This window comes from Hyperolius riggenbachi, chromosome 3 (genome assembly GCF_040937935.1).
Source record: "Hyperolius riggenbachi isolate aHypRig1 chromosome 3, aHypRig1.pri, whole genome shotgun sequence".
Lineage (NCBI taxonomy): Eukaryota > Metazoa > Chordata > Amphibia > Anura > Hyperoliidae > Hyperolius > Hyperolius riggenbachi.
This window is the reverse complement of record NC_090648.1, coordinates 83,153,769-83,172,598: the sequence shown is the minus strand read 5'-3', so window position 1 is coordinate 83,172,598 and position 18,830 is coordinate 83,153,769. Positions and strand designations below refer to the sequence as shown.

The following is an 18,830-nucleotide window of genomic DNA, read 5'->3' as shown; positions in this document are numbered from 1 at the left end:
CTTCAAACATCTTCACAAATACCATCCTCACATGACATCTTGGCCTCACCAGTTGCCAGTCTCTTGCTAAGCCTAGGTCAACTTTCACCACTTGCCTTTCCCAAGAAACCCGCGCAAGAAAAAGACCTATTACACAGAGCACTTGAGCATCAATTCACCTTGGCGCCCATACTTCTGATGGCTGCTAGCAATGCTTAAAGCAGTGTTTCCCAACCTTTTCCGGCCCGGGGAACACTGTCTGACCAAATTTTTCTCCGGGGAACGGCGCGCGCGCGCGGTGGGGGCGATGCGGCCCCCGGTTGTTTGCGCGACCTAGTGGACAGTGCCGCTATGGGGGGGGGGGGGCTGGGGTGCGGCTGCATAGCTGGCATAGTTGCCCCAGTGTAGGGAGTTTAGTTGCCTCAGTATAGTGCCCCAGTATAGCCAGTATAGTGCCCCAGTATAGCCAGTATAGTACCCCAGTATAGCCCCCCAGTATAGCCAGTATTGTGCCCCAGTATAGCTAGTATAGTGCCCCAGAATAGTGCCCCAGTATAGCCAGTTTAGTGCCCCAGTATAGTGCCCCAGTATAGCCAGTATAGTGCCCCAGTATAGCCAGTATAGTACCCCAGTATAGCCCCCCAGTATAGCCAGTATTGTGCCCCAGTATAGCTAGTATAGTGCCCCAGAATAGTGCCCCAGTATAGCCAGTTTAGTGCCCCAGTATAGCCAGTATAGTGCCCCAGTATAGCCCCCCAGTATAGCTAGTATAGTGCCCCAGTATAGCCAGTATAGTGCCCCAGTATAGCCAGTATAGTACCCCAGTATAGCCCCCCAGTATAGCCAGTATTGTGCCCCAGTATAGCTAGTATAGTGCCCCAGTATAGCTAGTATAGTGCCCCAGAATAGTGCCCCAGTATAGCCAGTTTAGTGCCCCAGTATAGTGCCCAAGTATAGCCAGTATAGTGCCCCAGTATAGCCCCCCAGTATAGCTAGTATAGTGCCCCAGTATAGCCAGTATAGTGCCCCAGTATAGCCAGTATAGTACCCCAGTATAGCCCCCCCAGTATAGCCAGTATTGTGCCCCAGTATAGCTAGTATAGTGCCCCAGAATAGTGCCCCAGTATAGCCAGTTTAGTGCCCCAGTATAGCCAGTATAGTGCCCCAGTATAGCCCCCCAGTATAGCTAGTATAGTGCCCCAGTATAGCCAGAATAGTGCCCCAGTATAGCTAGAATAGTGCCCCAGTATAGCCAGTTTAGTGCCCCAGGATAGCCAGTATAGTACCCCAGAATAGTGCCCCAGTATAGCCAGTTTAGTGCCTCCCGCCCGTCCCCGCGGCCGCCGCTGTTATTACCTTGTTAACAGCGGCCGCTCTCCCCTCTCCGGCGCGTGTATATTCAAGCAGCGTATCTCCGGCTGCTCTGTGTGATGCACTGATGCGGAAGAAAGGAGGGCAGCGGCTTCCTGTAACGGCGATATGTATCGCCGTTGCTATGGTAACCGAGCCCTGCCTCCTTCCGCATCAGTGCATCACACAGAGCAGCCGGAGATACGCTGCTAGCATATACATGGTCTGGAGAGGGGAGAGCGGCCGCTGCTAAGGTAATAACAGCGGCGGCCGCAGGGACGGGCGGGAGGGGGGATAAGAGCACGGCACACCAGGCAACGTTCCGCGGCACACTAGTGTGCCGCGGAACAGCGGTTGGGAAACACTGGCTTAAAGGACAACTCTGCTTTGACATTGTTCTGCACAGACAACTTTAACAGCAGACCCTGATCAATCATGCAGAGATAATGCTTTCAGGATTTTGTTCCTAGAAGGAGATAGAAGAACTTAGCCCGCCGTGCCCCACTCACAACAGACAGCTGCCCAGACAGAGGACCCTTTCCATACTGCTTGGCTTCACTCCTTGTCTTCACACCCAGCAACTTTCCCATTGGCACTAACTACACTCGGTGCAGCTGCAACAACATCACCTTAAGAAATGTGTGAATAACGCTAGGACTAGCATACAAAATGTGCCCTGATCCTATAGTGGCTAGTACTCTTTGTTGTGGCTGCAAGCAACCTGGTGTGAATACGGTTTACGGCGGGCTGCTTTCTGCACTCCTTTTGCAACCTTCTTCAAGCTTTTAGAACAGCATTGTGAATATCTGGACTCAGAGACAGCAAATTCATGACATTTTAATAGAGATTATCTCTCAAAGAAGTTCTCGCTACAGAAGATGTTCAGTGGAATAGGGCACTTCAACCAGGCCCACTTTCCTTGTGGCCGCAAGGAAAACGTGCTATGCATATGTCAGCAGCAGGGCCAGTGGCGCAATGGATAACGCGTCTGACTACGGATCAGAAGATTGTAGGTTCGACTCCTACCTGGCTCAGGAAACATGCCGTGATCGTATAGTGGTTAGTACTCTGCGTTGTGGCCGCAGCAACCCTGGTTCGAATCCGGGTCACGGCAGGCACTTTACTTTCTTCCTCTGCGACTTTTTCTTCAGCTTGCAACCAATCTACTGACTTTCTAAAGCATTCAGGAACCTTAGGCTCTGCTTGCTTCACTTCTTCACTACAACATTTTGCCTTTCGCCGAGAGAAAACTTTCTCTGCTATGGACCTTTGTAGCATCTTCAAACATCTTCACAAATACCATCCTCACATGACATCTTGGCCTCACCAGTTGCCAGTCTCTTGCTAAGCCTAGGTCAACTTTCACCACTTGCCTTTCCAAAGAAACCCGCGCAAGAAAAAGACCTATTACACAGAGCACTTGAGCATCAATTCACCTTGGCGCCCATACTTCTGATGGCTGCTAGCAATGCTTAAAGGACAACTCTGCTTTGACATTGTTCTGCACAGACAACTTTAACAGCAGACCCTGATCAATCATGCAGAGATAATGCTTTCAGGATTTTGTTCCTAGAAGGAGATAGAAGAACTTAGCCCGCCGTGCCCCACTCACAACAGACAGCTGCCCAGACAGAGGACCCTTTCCATACTGCTTGGCTTCACTCCTTGTCTTCACACCCAGCAACTTTCCCATTGGCACTAACTACACTCGGTGCAGCTGCAACAACATCACCTTAAGAAATGTGTGAATAACGCTAGGACTAGCATACAAAATGTGCCCTGATCCTATAGTGGCTAGTACTCTTTGTTGTGGCTGCAAGCAACCTGGTGTGAATACGGTTTACGGCGGGCTGCTTTCTGCACTCCTCTTGCAACCTTCTTCAAGCTTTTAGAACAGCATTGTGAATATCTGGACTCAGAGACAGCAAATTCATGACATTTTAATAGAGATTATCTCTCAAAGAAGTTCTCGCTACAGAAGATGTTCAGTGGAATAGGGCACTTCAACGAGGCCCACTTTCCTTGTGGCCGCAAGGAAAACGTGCTATGCATATGTCAGCAGCAGGGCCAGTGGCGCAATGGATAACGCATCTGACTACGGATCAGAAGATTGTAGGTTCGACTCCTACCTGGCTCAGGAAACATGCCGTGATCGTATAGTGGTTAGTACTCTGCGTTGTGGCCGCAGCAACCCCGGTTCGAATCCGGGTCACGGCAGGCTCTTTACTTTCTTCCTCTGCGACTTTTTCTTCAGCTTGCAACCAATCTACTGACTTTCTAAAGCATTCAGGAACCTTAGGCTCTGCTTGCTTCACTTCTTCACTACAACATTTTGCCTTTCGCCGAGAGAAAACTTTCTCTGCTATGGACCTTTGTAGCATCTTCAAACATCTTCACAAATACCATCCTCACATGACATCTTGGCCTCACCAGTTGCCAGTCTCTTGCTAAGCCTAGGTCAACTTTCACCACTTGCCTTTCCCAAGAAACCCGCGCAAGAAAAAGACCTATTACACAGAGCACTTGAGCATCAATTCACCTTGGCGCCCATACTTCTGATGGCTGCTAGCAATGCTTAAAGGACAACTCTGCTTTGACATTGTTCTGCACAGACAACTTTAACAGCAGACCCTGATCAATCATGCAGAGATAATGCTTTCAGGATTTTGTTCCTAGAAGGAGATAGAAGAACTTAGCCCGCCGTGCCCCACTCACAACAGACAGCTGCCCAGACAGAGGACCCTTTCCATACTGCTTGGCTTCACTCCTTGTCTTCACACCCAGCAACTTTCCCATTGGCACTAACTACACTCGGTGCAGCTGCAACAACATCACCTTAAGAAATGTGTGAATAACGCTAGGACTAGCATACAAAATGTGCCCTGATCCTATAGTGGCTAGTACTCTTTGTTGTGGCTGCAAGCAACCATGTGTGAATATGGTTTATGGAGGGCTGCTTTCTGCACTCCTCTTGCAACCTTCTTCAAGCTTTTAGAACAGCATTGTGAATATCTGGACTCAGAGACAGCAAATTCATGACATTTTAATAGAGATTAACTCTCAAAGAAGTTCTCGCTACAGAAGATGTTCAGTGGAATAGGGCACTTCAACGAGGCCCACTTTCCTTGTGGCCGCAAGGAAAACGTGCTATGCATATGTCAGCAGCAGGGCCAGTGGCGCAATGGATAACGCGTCTGACTACGGATCAGAAGATTGTAGGTTCGACTCCTACCTGGCTCAGGAAACATGCCGTGATCGTATAGTGGTTAGTACTCTGCGTTGTGGCCGCAGCAACCCCGGTTCGAATCTGGGTCACGGCAGGCTCTTTACTTTCTTCCTCTGCGACTTTTTCTTCAGCTTGCAACCAATCTACTGACTTTCTAAAGCATTCAGGAACCTTAGGCTCTGCTTGCTTCACTTCTTCACTACAACATTTTGCCTTTCGCCGAGAGAAAACTTTCTCTGCTATGGACCTTTGTAGCATCTTCAAACATCTTCACAAATACCATCCTCACATGACATCTTGGCCTCACCAGTTGCCAGTCTCTTGCTAAGCCTAGGTCAACTTTCACCACTTTCCTTTCCCAAGAAACCCGCGCAAGAAAAAGACCTATTACACAGAGCACTTGAGCATCAATTCACCTTGGCGCCCATACTTCTGATGGCTGCTAGCAATGCTTAAAGGACAACTCTGCTTTGACATTGTTCTGCACAGACAACTTTAACAGCAGACCCTGATCAATCATGCAGAGATAATGCTTTCAGGATTTTGTTCCTAGAAGGAGATAGAAGAACTTAGCCCGCCGTGCCCCACTCACAACAGACAGCTGCCCAGACAGAGGACCCTTTCCATACTGCTTGGCTTCACTCCTTGTCTTCACACCCAGCAACTTTCCCATTGGCACTAACTACACTCGGTGCAGCTGCAACAACATCACCTTAAGAAATGTGTGAATAACGCTAGGACTAGCATACAAAATGTGCCCTGATCCTATAGTGGCTAGTACTCTTTGTTGTGGCTGCAAGCAACCATGTGTGAATACGGTTTATGGCGGGCTGCTTTCTGCACTCCTCTTGCAACCTTCTTCAAGCTTTTAGAACAGCATTGTGAATATCTGGACTCAGAGACAGCAAATTCATGACATTTTAATAGAGATTAACTCTCAAAGAAGTTCTCGCTACAGAAGATGTTCAGTGGAATAGGGCACTTCAACGAGGCCCACTTTCCTTGTGGCCGCAAGGAAAACGTGCTATGCATATGTCAGCAGCAGGGCCAGTGGTGCAATGGATAACGCGTCTGACTACGGATCAGAAGATTGTAGGTTCGACTCCTACCTGGCTCAGGAAACATGCCGTGATCGTATAGTGGTTAGTACTCTGCGTTGTGGCCGCAGCAACCCCGGTTCGAATCCGGGTCACGGCAGGCTCTTTACTTTCTTCCTCTGCGACTTTTTCTTCAGCTTGCAACCAATCTACTGACTTTCTAAAGCATTCAGGAACCTTAGGCTCTGCTTGCTTCACTTCTTCACTACAACATTTTGCCTTTCGCCGAGAGAAAACTTTCTCTGCTATTGACCTTTGTAGCATCTTCAAACATCTTCACAAATACCATCCTCACATGACATCTTGGCCTCACCAGTTGCCAGTCTCTTGCTAAGCCTAGGTCAACTTTCACCACTTGCCTTTCCCAAGAAACCCGCGCAAGAAAAAGACCTATTACACAGAGCACTTGAGCATCAATTCACCTTGGCGCCCATACTTCTGATGGCTGCTAGCAATGCTTAAAGGACAACTCTGCTTTGACATTGTTCTGCACAGACAACTTTAACAGCAGACCCTGATCAATCATGCAGAGATAATGCTTTCAGGATTTTGTTCCTAGAAGGAGATAGAAGAACTTAGCCCGCCGTGCCCCACTCACAACAGACAGCTGCCCAGACAGAGGACCCTTTCCATACTGCTCGGCTTCACTCCTTGTCTTCACACCCAGCAACTTTCCCATTGGCACTAACTACACTCGGTGCAGCTGCAACAACATCACCTTAAGAAATGTGTGAATAACGCTAGGACTAGCATACAAAATGTGCCCTGATCCTATAGTGGCTAGTACTCTTTGTTGTGGCTGCAAGCACCCTGGTGTGAATACGGTTTACGGCGGGCTGCTTTCTGCACTCCTCTTGCAACCTTCTTCAAGCTTTTAGAACAGCATTGTGAATATCTGGACTCAGAGACAGCAAATTCATGACATTTTAATAGAGATTATCTCTCAAAGAAGTTCTCGCTACAGAAGATGTTCAGTGGAATAGGGCACTTCAACGAGGCCCACTTTCCTTGTGGCCGCAAGGAAAACGTGCTATGCATATGTCAGCAGCAGGGCCAGTGGCGCAATGGATAACGCGTCTGACTACGGATCAGAAGATTGTGGGTTCGACTCCTACCTGGCTCAGGAAACATGTCGTGACCGTATAGTGGTTAGTACTCTGCGTTGTGGCCGCAGCAACCCCGGTTCGAATCCGGGTCACGGCAGGCTCTTTACTTTCTTCCTCTGCGACTTTTTCTTCAGCTTGCAACCAATCTACTGACTTTCTAAAGCATTCAGGAACCTTAGGCTCTGCTTGCTTCACTTCTTCACTACAACATTTTGCCTTTCGCCGAGAGAAAACTTTCTCTGCTATGGACCTTTGTAGCATCTTCAAACATCTTCACAAATACCATCCTCACATGACATCTTGGCCTCACCAGTTGCCAGTCTCTTTCTAAGCCTAGGTCAACTTTCACCACTTGCCTTTCCCAAGAAACCCGCGCAAGAAAAAGACCTATTACACAGAGCACTTGAGCATCAATTCACCTTGGCGCCCATACTTCTGATGGCTGCTAGCAATGCTTAAAGGACAACTCTGCTTTGACATTGTTCTGCACAGACAACTTTAACAGCAGACCCTGATCAATCATGCAGAGATAATGCTTTCAGGATTTTGTTCCTAGAAGGAGATAGAAGAACTTAGCCCGCCGTGCCCCACTCACAACAGACAGCTGCCCAGACAGAGGACCCTTTCCATACTGCTTGGCTTCACTCCTTGTCTTCACACCCAGCAACTTTCCCATTGGCACTAACTACACTCGGTGCAGCTGCAACAACATCACCTTAAGAAATGTGTGAATAACGCTAGGACTAGCATACAAAATGTGCCCTGATCCTATAGTGGCTAGTACTCTTTGTTGTGGCTGCAAGCAACCATGTGTGAATACGGTTTATGGCGGGCTGCTTTCTGCACTCCTCTTGCAACCTTCTTCAAGCTTTTAGAACAGCATTGTGAATATCTGGACTCAGAGACAGCAAATTCATGACATTTTAATAGAGATTAACTCTCAAAGAAGTTCTCGCTACAGAAGATGTTCAGTGGAATAGGGCACTTCAACGAGGCCCACTTTCCTTGTGGCCGCAAGGAAAACGTGCTATGCATATGTCAGCAGCAGGGCCAGTGGTGCAATGGATAACGCGTCTGACTACGGATCAGAAGATTGTAGGTTCGACTCCTACCTGGCTCAGGAAACATGCCGTGATCGTATAGTGGTTAGTACTCTGCGTTGTGGCCGCAGCAACCCTGGTTCGAATCCGGGTCACGGCAGGCTCTTTACTTTCTTCCTCTGCGACTTTTTCTTCAGCTTGCAACCAATCTACTGACTTTCTAAAGCATTCAGGAACCTTAGGCTCTGCTTGCTTCACTTCTTCACTACAACATTTTGCCTTTCGCCGAGAGAAAACTTTCTCTGCTATTGACCTTTGTAGCATCTTCAAACATCTTCACAAATACCATCCTCACATGACATCTTGGCCTCACCAGTTGCCAGTCTCTTGCTAAGCCTAGGTCAACTTTCACCACTTGCCTTTCCCAAGAAACCCGCGCAAGAAAAAGACCTATTACACAGAGCACTTGAGCATCAATTCACCTTGGCACCCATACTTCTGATGGCTGCTAGCAATGCTTAAAGGACAACTCTGCTTTGACATTGTTCTGCACAGACAACTTTAACAGCAGACCCTGATCAATCATGCAGAGATAATGCTTTCAGGATTTTGTTCCTAGAAGGAGATAGAAGAACTTAGCCCGCCGTGCCCCACTCACAACAGACAGCTGCCCAGACAGAGGACCCTTTCCATACTGCTTGGCTTCACTCCTTGTCTTCACACCCAGCAACTTTCCCATTGGCACTAACTACACTCGGTGCAGCTGCAACAACATCACCTTAAGAAATGTGTGAATAACGCTAGGACTAGCATACAAAATGTGCCCTGATCCTATAGTGGCTAGTACTCTTTGTTGTGGCTGCAAGCAACCTGGTGTGAATACGGTTTACGGCGGGCTGCTTTCTGCACTCCTCTTGCAACCTTCTTCAAGCTTTTAGAACAGCATTGTGAATATCTGGACTCAGAGACAGCAAATTCATGACATTTTAATAGAGATTATCTCTCAAAGAAGTTCTCGCTACAGAAGATGTTCAGTGGAATAGGGCACTTCAACGAGGCCCACTTTCCTTGTGGCCGCAAGGAAAACGTGCTATGCATATGTCAGCAGCAGGGCCAGTGGCGCAATGGATAACGCGTCTGACTACGGATCAGAAGATTGTAGGTTCGACTCCTACCTGGCTCAGGAAACATGCCGTGATCGTATAGTGGTTAGTACTCTGCGTTGTGGCCGCAGCAACCCCGGTTCGAATCCGGGTCACGGCAGGCTCTTTACTTTCTTCCTCTGCGACTTTTTCTTCAGCTTGCAACCAATCTACTGACTTTCTAAAGCATTCAGGAACCTTAGGCTCTGCTTGCTTCACTTCTTCACTACAACATTTTGCCTTTCGCCGAGAGAAAACTTTCTCTGCTATGGACCTTTGTAGCATCTTCAAACATCTTCACAAATACCATCCTCACATGACATCTTGGCCTCACCAGTTGCCAGTCTCTTGCTAAGCCTAGGTCAACTTTCACCACTTGCCTTTCCCAAGAAACCCGCGCAAGAAAAAGACCTATTACACAGAGCACTTGAGCATCAATTCACCTTGGCGCCCATACTTCTGATGGCTGCTAGCAATGCTTTAAGGACAACTCTGCTTTGACATTGTTCTGCACAGACAACTTTAACAGCAGACCCTGATCAATCATGCAGAGATAATGCTTTCAGGATTTTGTTCCTAGAAGGAGATAGAAGAACTTAGCCCGCCGTGCCCCACTCACAACAGACAGCTGCCCAGACAGAGGACCCTTTCCATACTGCTTGGCTTCACTCCTTGTCTTCACACCCAGCAACTTTCCCATTGGCACTAACTACACTCGGTGCAGCTGCAACAACATCACCTTAAGAAATGTGTGAATAACGCTAGGACTAGCATACAAAATGTGCCCTGATCCTATAGTGGCTAGTACTCTTTGTTGTGGTTGCAAGCAACCATGTGTGAATACGGTTTATGGCGGGCTGCTTTCTGCACTCCTCTTGCAACCTTCTTCAAGCTTTTAGAACAGCATTGTGAATATCTGGACTCAGAGACAGCAAATTCATGACATTTTAATAGAGATTAACTCTCAAAGAAGTTCTCGCTACAGAAGATGTTCAGTGGAATAGGGCACTTCAACGAGGCCCACTTTCCTTGTGGCCGCAAGGAAAACGTGCTATGCATATGTCAGCAGCAGGGCCAGTGGTGCAATGGATAACGCGTCTGACTACGGATCAGAAGATTGTAGGTTCGACTCCTACCTGGCTCAGGAAACATGCCGTGATCGTATAGTGGTTAGTACTCTGCGTTGTGGCCGCAGCAACCCCGGTTCGAATCCGGGTCACGGCAGGCTCTTTACTTTCTTCCTCTGCGACTTTTTCTTCAGCTTGCAACCAATCTACTGACTTTCTAAAGCATTCAGGAACCTTAGGCTCTGCTTGCTTCACTTCTTCACTACAACATTTTGCCTTTCGCCGAGAGAAAACTTTCTCTGCTATTGACCTTTGTAGCATCTTCAAACATCTTCACAAATACCATCCTCACATGACATCTTGGCCTCACCAGTTGCCAGTCTCTTGCTAAGCCTAGGTCAACTTTCACCACTTGCCTTTCCCAAGAAACCCGCGCAAGAAAAAGACCTATTACACAGAGCACTTGAGCATCAATTCACCTTGGCGCCCATACTTCTGATGGCTGCTAGCAATGCTTAAAGGACAACTCTGCTTTGACATTGTTCTGCACAGACAACTTTAACAGCAGACCCTGATCAATCATGCAGAGATAATGCTTTCAGGATTTTGTTCCTAGAAGGAGATAGAAGAACTTAGCCCGCCGTGCCCCACTCACAACAGACAGCTGCCCAGACAGAGGACCCTTTCCATACTGCTCGGCTTCACTCCTTGTCTTCACACCCAGCAACTTTCCCATTGGCACTAACTACACTCGGTGCAGCTGCAACAACATCACCTTAAGAAATGTGTGAATAACGCTAGGACTAGCATACAAAATGTGCCCTGATCCTATAGTGGCTAGTACTCTTTGTTGTGGCTGCAAGCAACCTGGTGTGAATACGGTTTACGGCGGGCTGCTTTCTGCACTCCTCTTGCAACCTTCTTCAAGCTTTTAGAACAGCATTGTGAATATCTGGACTCAGAGACAGCAAATTCATGACATTTTAATAGAGATTATCTCTCAAAGAAGTTCTCGCTACAGAAGATGTTCAGTGGAATAGGGCACTTCAACGAGGCCCACTTTCCTTGTGGCCGCAAGGAAAACGTGCTATGCATATGTCAGCAGCAGGGCCAGTGGCGCAATGGATAACGCGTCTGACTACGGATCAGAAGATTGTAGGTTCGACTCCTACCTGGCTCAGGAAACATGCCGTGATCGTATAGTGGTTAGTACTCTGCGTTGTGGCCGCAGCAACCCCGGTTCGAATCCGGGTCACGGCAGGCTCTTTACTTTCTTCCTCTGCGACTTTTTCTTCAGCTTGCAACCAATCTACTGACTTTCTAAAGCATTCAGGAACCTTAGGCTCTGCTTGCTTCACTTCTTCACTACAACATTTTGCCTTTCGCCGAGAGAAAACTTTCTCTGCTATGGACCTTTGTAGCATCTTCAAACATCTTCACAAATACCATCCTCACATGACATCTTGGCCTCACCAGTTGCCAGTCTCTTGCTAAGCCTAGGTCAACTTTCACCACTTGCCTTTCCCAAGAAACCCGCGCAAGAAAAAGACCTATTACACAGAGCACTTGAGCATCAATTCACCTTGGCGCCCATACTTCTGATGGCTGCTAGCAATGCTTAAAGGACAACTCTGCTTTGACATTGTTCTGCACAGACAATTTTAACAGCAGACCCTGATCAATCATGCAGAGATAATGCTTTCAGGATTTTGTTCCTAGAAGGAGATAGAAGAACTTAGCCCGCCGTGCCCCACTCACAACAGACAGCTGCCCAGACAGAGGACCCTTTCCATACTGCTTGGCTTCACTCCTTGTCTTCACACCCAGCAACTTTCCCATTGGCACTAACTACACTCGGTGCAGCTGCAACAACATCACCTTAAGAAATGTGTGAATAACGCTAGGACTAGCATACAAAATGTGCCCTGATCCTATAGTGGCTAGTACTCTTTGTTGTGGCTGCAAGCAACCATGTGTGAATACGGTTTATGGAGGGCTGCTTTCTGCACTCCTCTTGCAACCTTCTTCAAGCTTTTAGAACAGCATTGTGAATATCTGGACTCAGAGACAGCAAATTCATGACATTTTAATAGAGATTAACTCTCAAAGAAGTTCTCGCTACAGAAGATGTTCAGTGGAATAGGGCACTTCAACGAGGCCCACTTTCCTTGTGGCCGCAAGGAAAACGTGCTATGCATATGTCAGCAGCAGGGCCAGTGGCGCAATGGATAACGCGTCTGACTACGGATCAGAAGATTGTAGGTTCGACTCCTACCTGGCTCAGGAAACATGCCGTGATCGTATAGTGGTTAGTACTCTGCGTTGTGGCCGCAGCAACCCCGGTTCGAATCCGGGTCACGGCAGGCTCTTTACTTTCTTCCTCTGCGACTTTTTCTTCAGCTTGCAACCAATCTACTGACTTTCTAAAGCATTCAGGAACCTTAGGCTCTGCTTGCTTCACTTCTTCACTACAACATTTTGCCTTTCGCCGAGAGAAAACTTTCTCTGCTATGGACCTTTGTAGCATCTTCAAACATCTTCACAAATACCATCCTCACATGACATCTTGGCCTCACCAGTTGCCAGTCTCTTGCTAAGCCTAGGTCAACTTTCACCACTTGCCTTTCCCAAGAAACCCGCGCAAGAAAAAGACCTATTACACAGAGCACTTGAGCATCAATTCACCTTGGCGCCCATACTTCTGATGGCTGCTAGCAATGCTTAAAGGACAACTCTGCTTTGACATTGTTCTGCACAGACAACTTTAACAGCAGACCCTGATCAATCATGCAGAGATAATGCTTTCAGGATTTTGTTCCTAGAAGGAGATAGAAGAACTTAGCCCGCCGTGCCCCACTCACAACAGACAGCTGCCCAGACAGAGGACCCTTTCCATACTGCTTGGCTTCACTCCTTGTCTTCACACCCAGCAACTTTCCCATTGGCACTAACTACACTCGGTGCAGCTGCAACAACATCACCTTAAGAAATGTGTGAATAACGCTAGGACTAGCATACAAAATGTGCCCTGATCCTATAGTGGCTAGTACTCTTTGTTGTGGCTGCAAGCAACCATGTGTGAATACGGTTTATGGCGGGCTGCTTTCTGCACTCCTCTTGCAACCTTCTTCAAGCTTTTAGAACAGCATTGTGAATATCTGGACTCAGAGACAGCAAATTCATGACATTTTAATAGAGATTAACTCTCAAAGAAGTTCTCGCTACAGAAGATGTTCAGTGGAATAGGGCACTTCAACGAGGCCCACTTTCCTTGTGGCCGCAAGGAAAACGTGCTATGCATATGTCAGCAGCAGGGCCAGTGGTGCAATGGATAACGCGTCTGACTACGGATCAGAAGATTGTAGGTTCGACTCCTACCTGGCTCAGGAAACATGCCGTGATCGTATAGTGGTTAGTACTCTGCGTTGTGGCCGCAGCAACCCCGGTTCGAATCCGGGTCACGGCAGGCTCTTTACTTTCTTCCTCTGCGACTTTTTCTTCAGCTTGCAACCAATCTACTGACTTTCTAAAGCATTCAGGAACCTTAGGCTCTGCTTGCTTCACTTCTTCACTACAACATTTTGCCTTTCGCCGAGAGAAAACTTTCTCTGCTATTGACCTTTGTAGCATCTTCAAACATCTTCACAAATACCATCCTCACATGACATCTTGGCCTCACCAGTTGCCAGTCTCTTGCTAAGCCTAGGTCAACTTTCACCACTTGCCTTTCCCAAGAAACCCGCGCAAGAAAAAGACCTATTACACAGAGCACTTGAGCATCAATTCACCTTGGCGCCCATACTTCTGATGGCTGCTAGCAATGCTTAAAGGACAACTCTGCTTTGACATTGTTCTGCACAGACAACTTTAACAGCAGACCCTGATCAATCATGCAGAGATAATGCTTTCAGGATTTTGTTCCTAGAAGGAGATAGAAGAACTTAGCCCGCCGTGCCCCACTCACAACAGACAGCTGCCCAGACAGAGGACCCTTTCCATACTGCTCGGCTTCACTCCTTGTCTTCACACCCAGCAACTTTCCCATTGGCACTAACTACACTCGGTGCAGCTGCAACAACATCACCTTAAGAAATGTGTGAATAACGCTAGGACTAGCATACAAAATGTGCCCTGATCCTATAGTGGCTAGTACTCTTTGTTGTGGCTGCAAGCAACCTGGTGTGAATACGGTTTACGGCAGGCTGCTTTCTGCACTCCTCTTGCAACCTTCTTCAAGCTTTTAGAACAGCATTGTGAATATCTGGACTCAGAGACAGCAAATTCATGACATTTTAATAGAGATTATCTCTCAAAGAAGTTCTCGCTACAGAAGATGTTCAGTGGAATAGGGCACTTCAACGAGGCCCACTTTCCTTGTGGCCGCAAGGAAAACGTGCTATGCATATGTCAGCAGCAGGGCCAGTGGCGCAATGGATAACGCGTCTGACTACGGATCAGAAGATTGTAGGTTCGACTCCTACCTGGCTCAGGAAACATGCCGTGATCGTATAGTGGTTAGTACTCTGCGTTGTGGCCGCAGCAACCCCGGTTCGAATCCGGGTCACGGCAGGCTCTTTACTTTCTTCCTCTGCGACTTTTTCTTCAGCTTGCAACCAATCTACTGACTTTCTAAAGCATTCAGGAACCTTAGGCTCTGCTTGCTTCACTTCTTCACTACAACATTTTGCCTTTCGCCGAGAGAAAACTTTCTCTGCTATGGACCTTTGTAGCATCTTCAAACATCTTCACAAATACCATCCTCACATGACATCTTGGCCTCACCAGTTGCCAGTCTCTTGCTAAGCCTAGGTCAACTTTCACCACTTGCCTTTCCCAAGAAACCCGCGCAAGAAAAAGACCTATTACACAGAGCACTTGAGCATCAATTCACCTTGGCGCCCATACTTCTGATGGCTGCTAGCAATGCTTAAAGGACAACTCTGCTTTGACATTGTTCTGCACAGACAACTTTAACAGCAGACCCTGATCAATCATGCAGAGATAATGCTTTCAGGATTTTGTTCCTAGAAGGAGATAGAAGAACTTAGCCCGCCGTGCCCCACTCACAACAGACAGCTGCCCAGACAGAGGACCCTTTCCATACTGCTTGGCTTCACTCCTTGTCTTCACACCCAGCAACTTTCCCATTGGCACTAACTACACTCGGTGCAGCTGCAACAACATCACCTTAAGAAATGTGTGAATAACGCTAGGACTAGCATACAAAATGTGCCCTGATCCTATAGTGGCTAGTACTCTTTGTTGTGGCTGCAAGCAACCATGTGTGAATACGGTTTATGGCGGGCTGCTTTCTGCACTCCTCTTGCAACCTTCTTCAAGCTTTTAGAACAGCATTGTGAATATCTGGACTCAGAGACAGCAAATTCATGACATTTTAATAGAGATTATCTCTCAAAGAAGTTCTCGCTACAGAAGATGTTCAGTGGAATAGGGCACTTCAACGAGGCCCACTTTCCTTGTGGCCGCAAGGAAAACGTGCTATGCATATGTCAGCAGCAGGGCCAGTGGCGCAATGGATAACGCGTCTGACTACGGATCAGAAGATTGTAGGTTCGACTCCTACCTGGCTCAGGAAACATGCCGTGATCGTATAGTGGTTAGTACTCTGCGTTGTGGCCGCAGCAACCCCGGTTCGAATCCGGGTCACGGCAGGCTCTTTACTTTCTTCCTCTGCGACTTTTTCTTCAGCTTGCAACCAATCTACTGACTTTCTAAAGCATTCAGGAACCTTAGGCTCTGCTTGCTTCACTTCTTCACTACAACATTTTGCCTTTCGCCGAGAGAAAACTTTCTCTGCTATGGACCTTTGTAGCATCTTCAAACATCTTCACAAATACCATCCTCACATGACATCTTGGCCTCACCAGTTGCCAGTCTCTTGCTAAGCCTAGGTCAACTTTCACCACTTGCCTTTCCCAAGAAACCCGCGCAAGAAAAAGACCTATTACACAGAGCACTTGAGCATCAATTCACCTTGGCGCCCATACTTCTGATGGCTGCTAGCAATGCTTAAAGGACAACTCTGCTTTGACATTGTTCTGCACAGACAATTTTAACAGCAGACCCTGATCAATCATGCAGAGATAATGCTTTCAGGATTTTGTTCCTAGAAGGAGATAGAAGAACTTAGCCCGCCGTGCCCCACTCACAACAGACAGCTGCCCAGACAGAGGACCCTTTCCATACTGCTTGGCTTCACTCCTTGTCTTCACACCCAGCAACTTTCCCATTGGCACTAACTACACTCGGTGCAGCTGCAACAACATCACCTTAAGAAATGTGTGAATAACGCTAGGACTAGCATACAAAATGTGCCCTGATCCTATAGTGGCTAGTACTCTTTGTTGTGGCTGCAAGCAACCATGTGTGAATACGGTTTATGGAGGGCTGCTTTCTGCACTCCTCTTGCAACCTTCTTCAAGCTTTTAGAACAGCATTGTGAATATCTGGACTCAGAGACAGCAAATTCATGACATTTTAATAGAGATTAACTCTCAAAGAAGTTCTCGCTACAGAAGATGTTCAGTGGAATAGGGCACTTCAACGAGGCCCACTTTCCTTGTGGCCGCAAGGAAAACGTGCTATGCATATGTCAGCAGCAGGGCCAGTGGCGCAATGGATAACGCGTCTGACTACGGATCAGAAGATTGTAGGTTCGACTCCTACCTGGCTCAGGAAACATGCCGTGATCGTATAGTGGTTAGTACTCTGCGTTGTGGCCGCAGCAACCCCGGTTCGAATCCGGGTCACGGCAGGCTCTTTACTTTCTTCCTCTGCGACTTTTTCTTCAGCTTGCAACCAATCTACTGACTTTCTAAAGCATTCAGGAACCTTAGGCTCTGCTTGCTTCACTTCTTCACTACAACATTTTGCCTTTCGCCGAGAGAAAACTTTCTCTGCTATGGACCTTTGTAGCATCTTCAAACATCTTCACAAATACCATCCTCACATGACATCTTGGCCTCACCAGTTGCCAGTCTCTTGCTAAGCCTAGGTCAACTTTCACCACTTGCCTTTCCCAAGAAACCCGCGCAAGAAAAAGACCTATTACACAGAGCACTTGAGCATCAATTCACCTTGGCGCCCATACTTCTGATGGCTGCTAGCAATGCTTAAAGGACAACTCTGCTTTGACATTGTTCTGCACAGACAACTTTAACAGCAGACCCTGATCAATCATGCAGAGATAATGCTTTCAGGATTTTGTTCCTAGAAGGAGATAGAAGAACTTAGCCCGCCGTGCCCCACTCACAACAGACAGCTGCCCAGACAGAGGACCCTTTCCATACTGCTTGGCTTCACTCCTTGTCTTCACACCCAGCAACTTTCCCATTGGCACTAACTACACTCGGTGCAGCTGCAACAACATCACCTTAAGAAATGTGTGAATAACGCTAGGACTAGCATACAAAATGTGCCCTGATCCTATAGTGGCTAGTACTCTTTGTTGTGGCTGCAAGCAACCATGTGTGAATACGGTTTATGGCGGGCTGCTTTCTGCACTCCTCTTGCAACCTTCTTCAAGCTTTTAGAACAGCATTGTGAATATCTGGACTCAGAGACAGCAAATTCATGACATTTTAATAGAGATTAACTCTCAAAGAAGTTCTCGCTACAGAAGATGTTCAGTGGAATAGGGCACTTCAACGAGGCCCACTTTCCTTGTGGCCGCAAGGAAAACGTGCTATGCATATGTCAGCAGCAGGGCCAGTGGTGCAATGGATAACGCGTCTGACTACGGATCAGAAGATTGTAGGTTCGACTCCTACCTGGCTCAGGAAACATGCCGTGATCGTATAGTGGTTAGTACTCTGCGTTGTGGCCGCAGCAACCCCGGTTCGAATCCGGGTCACGGCAGGCTCTTTACTTTCTTCCTCTGCGACTTTTTCTTCAGCTTGCAACCAATCTACTGACTTTCTAAAGCATTCAGGAACCTTAGGCTCTGCTTGCTTCACTTCTTCACTACAACATTTTGCCTTTCGCCGAGAGAAAACTTTCTCTGCTATTGACCTTTGTAGCATCTTCAAACATCTTCACAAATACCATCCTCACATGACATCTTGGCCTCACCAGTTGCCAGTCTCTTGCTAAGCCTAGGTCAACTTTCACCACTTGCCTTTCCCAAGAAACCCGCGCAAGAAAAAGACCTATTACACAGAGCACTTGAGCATCAATTCACCTTGGCGCCCATACTTCTGATGGCTGCTAGCAATGCTTAAAGGACAACTCTGCTTTGACATTGTTCTGCACAGACAACTTTAACAGCAGACCCTGATCAATCATGCAGAGATAATGCTTTCAGGATTTTGTTCCTAGAAGGAGATAGAAGAACTTAGCCCGCCGTGCCCCACTCACAACAGACAGCTGCCCAGACAGAGGACCCTTTCCATACTGCTCGGCTTCACTCCTTGTCTTCACACCCAGCAACTTTCCCATTGGCACTAACTACACTCGGTGCAGCTGCAACAACATCACCTTAAGAAATGTGTGAATAACGCTAGGACTAGCATACAAAATGTGCCCTGATCCTATAGTGGCTAGTACTCTTTGTTGTGGCTGCAAGCAACCTGGTGTGAATACGGTTTACGGCAGGCTGCTTTCTGCACTCCTCTTGCAACCTTCTTCAAGCTTTTAGAACAGCATTGTGAATATCTGGACTCAGAGACAGCAAATTCATGACATTTTAATAGAGATTATCTCTCAAAGAAGTTCTCGCTACAGAAGATGTTCAGTGGAATAGGGCACTTCAACGAGGCCCACTTTCCTTGTGGCCGCAAGGAAAACGTGCTATGCATATGTCAG

The 18,830-nt window shown here is 47.4% G+C and overlaps 28 non-coding genes across 28 annotated transcripts; all 28 read left to right on the top strand.

Annotated features, from left to right (window-relative positions):
• The first annotated feature begins 2,290 nt into the window (after positions 1-2,290).
• On the top strand, positions 2,291-2,363 carry TRNAR-ACG (transfer RNA arginine (anticodon ACG)). Its single transcript has one exon. It is a non-coding gene; the product is annotated as a tRNA-Arg (tRNA).
• Positions 2,364-2,371: 8 nt separating this feature from the next.
• On the top strand, positions 2,372-2,443 carry TRNAH-GUG (transfer RNA histidin (anticodon GUG)). The gene has a single exon. It is a non-coding gene; the product is annotated as a tRNA-His (tRNA).
• Positions 2,444-3,393: 950 nt separating this feature from the next.
• TRNAR-ACG (transfer RNA arginine (anticodon ACG)) lies at positions 3,394-3,466 on the top strand. The gene has a single exon. It is a non-coding gene; the product is annotated as a tRNA-Arg (tRNA).
• Positions 3,467-3,474: 8 nt separating this feature from the next.
• On the top strand, positions 3,475-3,546 carry TRNAH-GUG (transfer RNA histidin (anticodon GUG)). Its single transcript has one exon. It is a non-coding gene; the product is annotated as a tRNA-His (tRNA).
• Positions 3,547-4,496: 950 nt separating this feature from the next.
• On the top strand, positions 4,497-4,569 carry TRNAR-ACG (transfer RNA arginine (anticodon ACG)). Its single transcript has one exon. It is a non-coding gene; the product is annotated as a tRNA-Arg (tRNA).
• A 1,030-nt stretch (positions 4,570-5,599) lies between these two features.
• TRNAR-ACG (transfer RNA arginine (anticodon ACG)) lies at positions 5,600-5,672 on the top strand. Its single transcript has one exon. It is a non-coding gene; the product is annotated as a tRNA-Arg (tRNA).
• An 8-nt stretch (positions 5,673-5,680) lies between these two features.
• Positions 5,681-5,752, top strand: TRNAH-GUG (transfer RNA histidin (anticodon GUG)). The gene has a single exon. It is a non-coding gene; the product is annotated as a tRNA-His (tRNA).
• A 950-nt stretch (positions 5,753-6,702) lies between these two features.
• On the top strand, positions 6,703-6,775 carry TRNAR-ACG (transfer RNA arginine (anticodon ACG)). The gene has a single exon. It is a non-coding gene; the product is annotated as a tRNA-Arg (tRNA).
• A 1,030-nt stretch (positions 6,776-7,805) lies between these two features.
• On the top strand, positions 7,806-7,878 carry TRNAR-ACG (transfer RNA arginine (anticodon ACG)). The gene has a single exon. It is a non-coding gene; the product is annotated as a tRNA-Arg (tRNA).
• An 8-nt stretch (positions 7,879-7,886) lies between these two features.
• Positions 7,887-7,958, top strand: TRNAH-GUG (transfer RNA histidin (anticodon GUG)). The gene has a single exon. It is a non-coding gene; the product is annotated as a tRNA-His (tRNA).
• A 950-nt stretch (positions 7,959-8,908) lies between these two features.
• On the top strand, positions 8,909-8,981 carry TRNAR-ACG (transfer RNA arginine (anticodon ACG)). The gene has a single exon. It is a non-coding gene; the product is annotated as a tRNA-Arg (tRNA).
• An 8-nt stretch (positions 8,982-8,989) lies between these two features.
• On the top strand, positions 8,990-9,061 carry TRNAH-GUG (transfer RNA histidin (anticodon GUG)). Its single transcript has one exon. It is a non-coding gene; the product is annotated as a tRNA-His (tRNA).
• A 950-nt stretch (positions 9,062-10,011) lies between these two features.
• TRNAR-ACG (transfer RNA arginine (anticodon ACG)) lies at positions 10,012-10,084 on the top strand. Its single transcript has one exon. It is a non-coding gene; the product is annotated as a tRNA-Arg (tRNA).
• Positions 10,085-10,092: 8 nt separating this feature from the next.
• On the top strand, positions 10,093-10,164 carry TRNAH-GUG (transfer RNA histidin (anticodon GUG)). Its single transcript has one exon. It is a non-coding gene; the product is annotated as a tRNA-His (tRNA).
• A 950-nt stretch (positions 10,165-11,114) lies between these two features.
• Positions 11,115-11,187, top strand: TRNAR-ACG (transfer RNA arginine (anticodon ACG)). Its single transcript has one exon. It is a non-coding gene; the product is annotated as a tRNA-Arg (tRNA).
• An 8-nt stretch (positions 11,188-11,195) lies between these two features.
• On the top strand, positions 11,196-11,267 carry TRNAH-GUG (transfer RNA histidin (anticodon GUG)). Its single transcript has one exon. It is a non-coding gene; the product is annotated as a tRNA-His (tRNA).
• A 950-nt stretch (positions 11,268-12,217) lies between these two features.
• Positions 12,218-12,290, top strand: TRNAR-ACG (transfer RNA arginine (anticodon ACG)). Its single transcript has one exon. It is a non-coding gene; the product is annotated as a tRNA-Arg (tRNA).
• Positions 12,291-12,298: 8 nt separating this feature from the next.
• TRNAH-GUG (transfer RNA histidin (anticodon GUG)) lies at positions 12,299-12,370 on the top strand. The gene has a single exon. It is a non-coding gene; the product is annotated as a tRNA-His (tRNA).
• A 950-nt stretch (positions 12,371-13,320) lies between these two features.
• TRNAR-ACG (transfer RNA arginine (anticodon ACG)) lies at positions 13,321-13,393 on the top strand. The gene has a single exon. It is a non-coding gene; the product is annotated as a tRNA-Arg (tRNA).
• An 8-nt stretch (positions 13,394-13,401) lies between these two features.
• Positions 13,402-13,473, top strand: TRNAH-GUG (transfer RNA histidin (anticodon GUG)). Its single transcript has one exon. It is a non-coding gene; the product is annotated as a tRNA-His (tRNA).
• A 950-nt stretch (positions 13,474-14,423) lies between these two features.
• TRNAR-ACG (transfer RNA arginine (anticodon ACG)) lies at positions 14,424-14,496 on the top strand. The gene has a single exon. It is a non-coding gene; the product is annotated as a tRNA-Arg (tRNA).
• Positions 14,497-14,504: 8 nt separating this feature from the next.
• Positions 14,505-14,576, top strand: TRNAH-GUG (transfer RNA histidin (anticodon GUG)). The gene has a single exon. It is a non-coding gene; the product is annotated as a tRNA-His (tRNA).
• Positions 14,577-15,526: 950 nt separating this feature from the next.
• Positions 15,527-15,599, top strand: TRNAR-ACG (transfer RNA arginine (anticodon ACG)). Its single transcript has one exon. It is a non-coding gene; the product is annotated as a tRNA-Arg (tRNA).
• Positions 15,600-15,607: 8 nt separating this feature from the next.
• TRNAH-GUG (transfer RNA histidin (anticodon GUG)) lies at positions 15,608-15,679 on the top strand. Its single transcript has one exon. It is a non-coding gene; the product is annotated as a tRNA-His (tRNA).
• Positions 15,680-16,629: 950 nt separating this feature from the next.
• TRNAR-ACG (transfer RNA arginine (anticodon ACG)) lies at positions 16,630-16,702 on the top strand. The gene has a single exon. It is a non-coding gene; the product is annotated as a tRNA-Arg (tRNA).
• An 8-nt stretch (positions 16,703-16,710) lies between these two features.
• On the top strand, positions 16,711-16,782 carry TRNAH-GUG (transfer RNA histidin (anticodon GUG)). The gene has a single exon. It is a non-coding gene; the product is annotated as a tRNA-His (tRNA).
• A 950-nt stretch (positions 16,783-17,732) lies between these two features.
• TRNAR-ACG (transfer RNA arginine (anticodon ACG)) lies at positions 17,733-17,805 on the top strand. The gene has a single exon. It is a non-coding gene; the product is annotated as a tRNA-Arg (tRNA).
• An 8-nt stretch (positions 17,806-17,813) lies between these two features.
• Positions 17,814-17,885, top strand: TRNAH-GUG (transfer RNA histidin (anticodon GUG)). The gene has a single exon. It is a non-coding gene; the product is annotated as a tRNA-His (tRNA).
• The last annotated feature ends 945 nt before the right edge of the window (positions 17,886-18,830 follow it).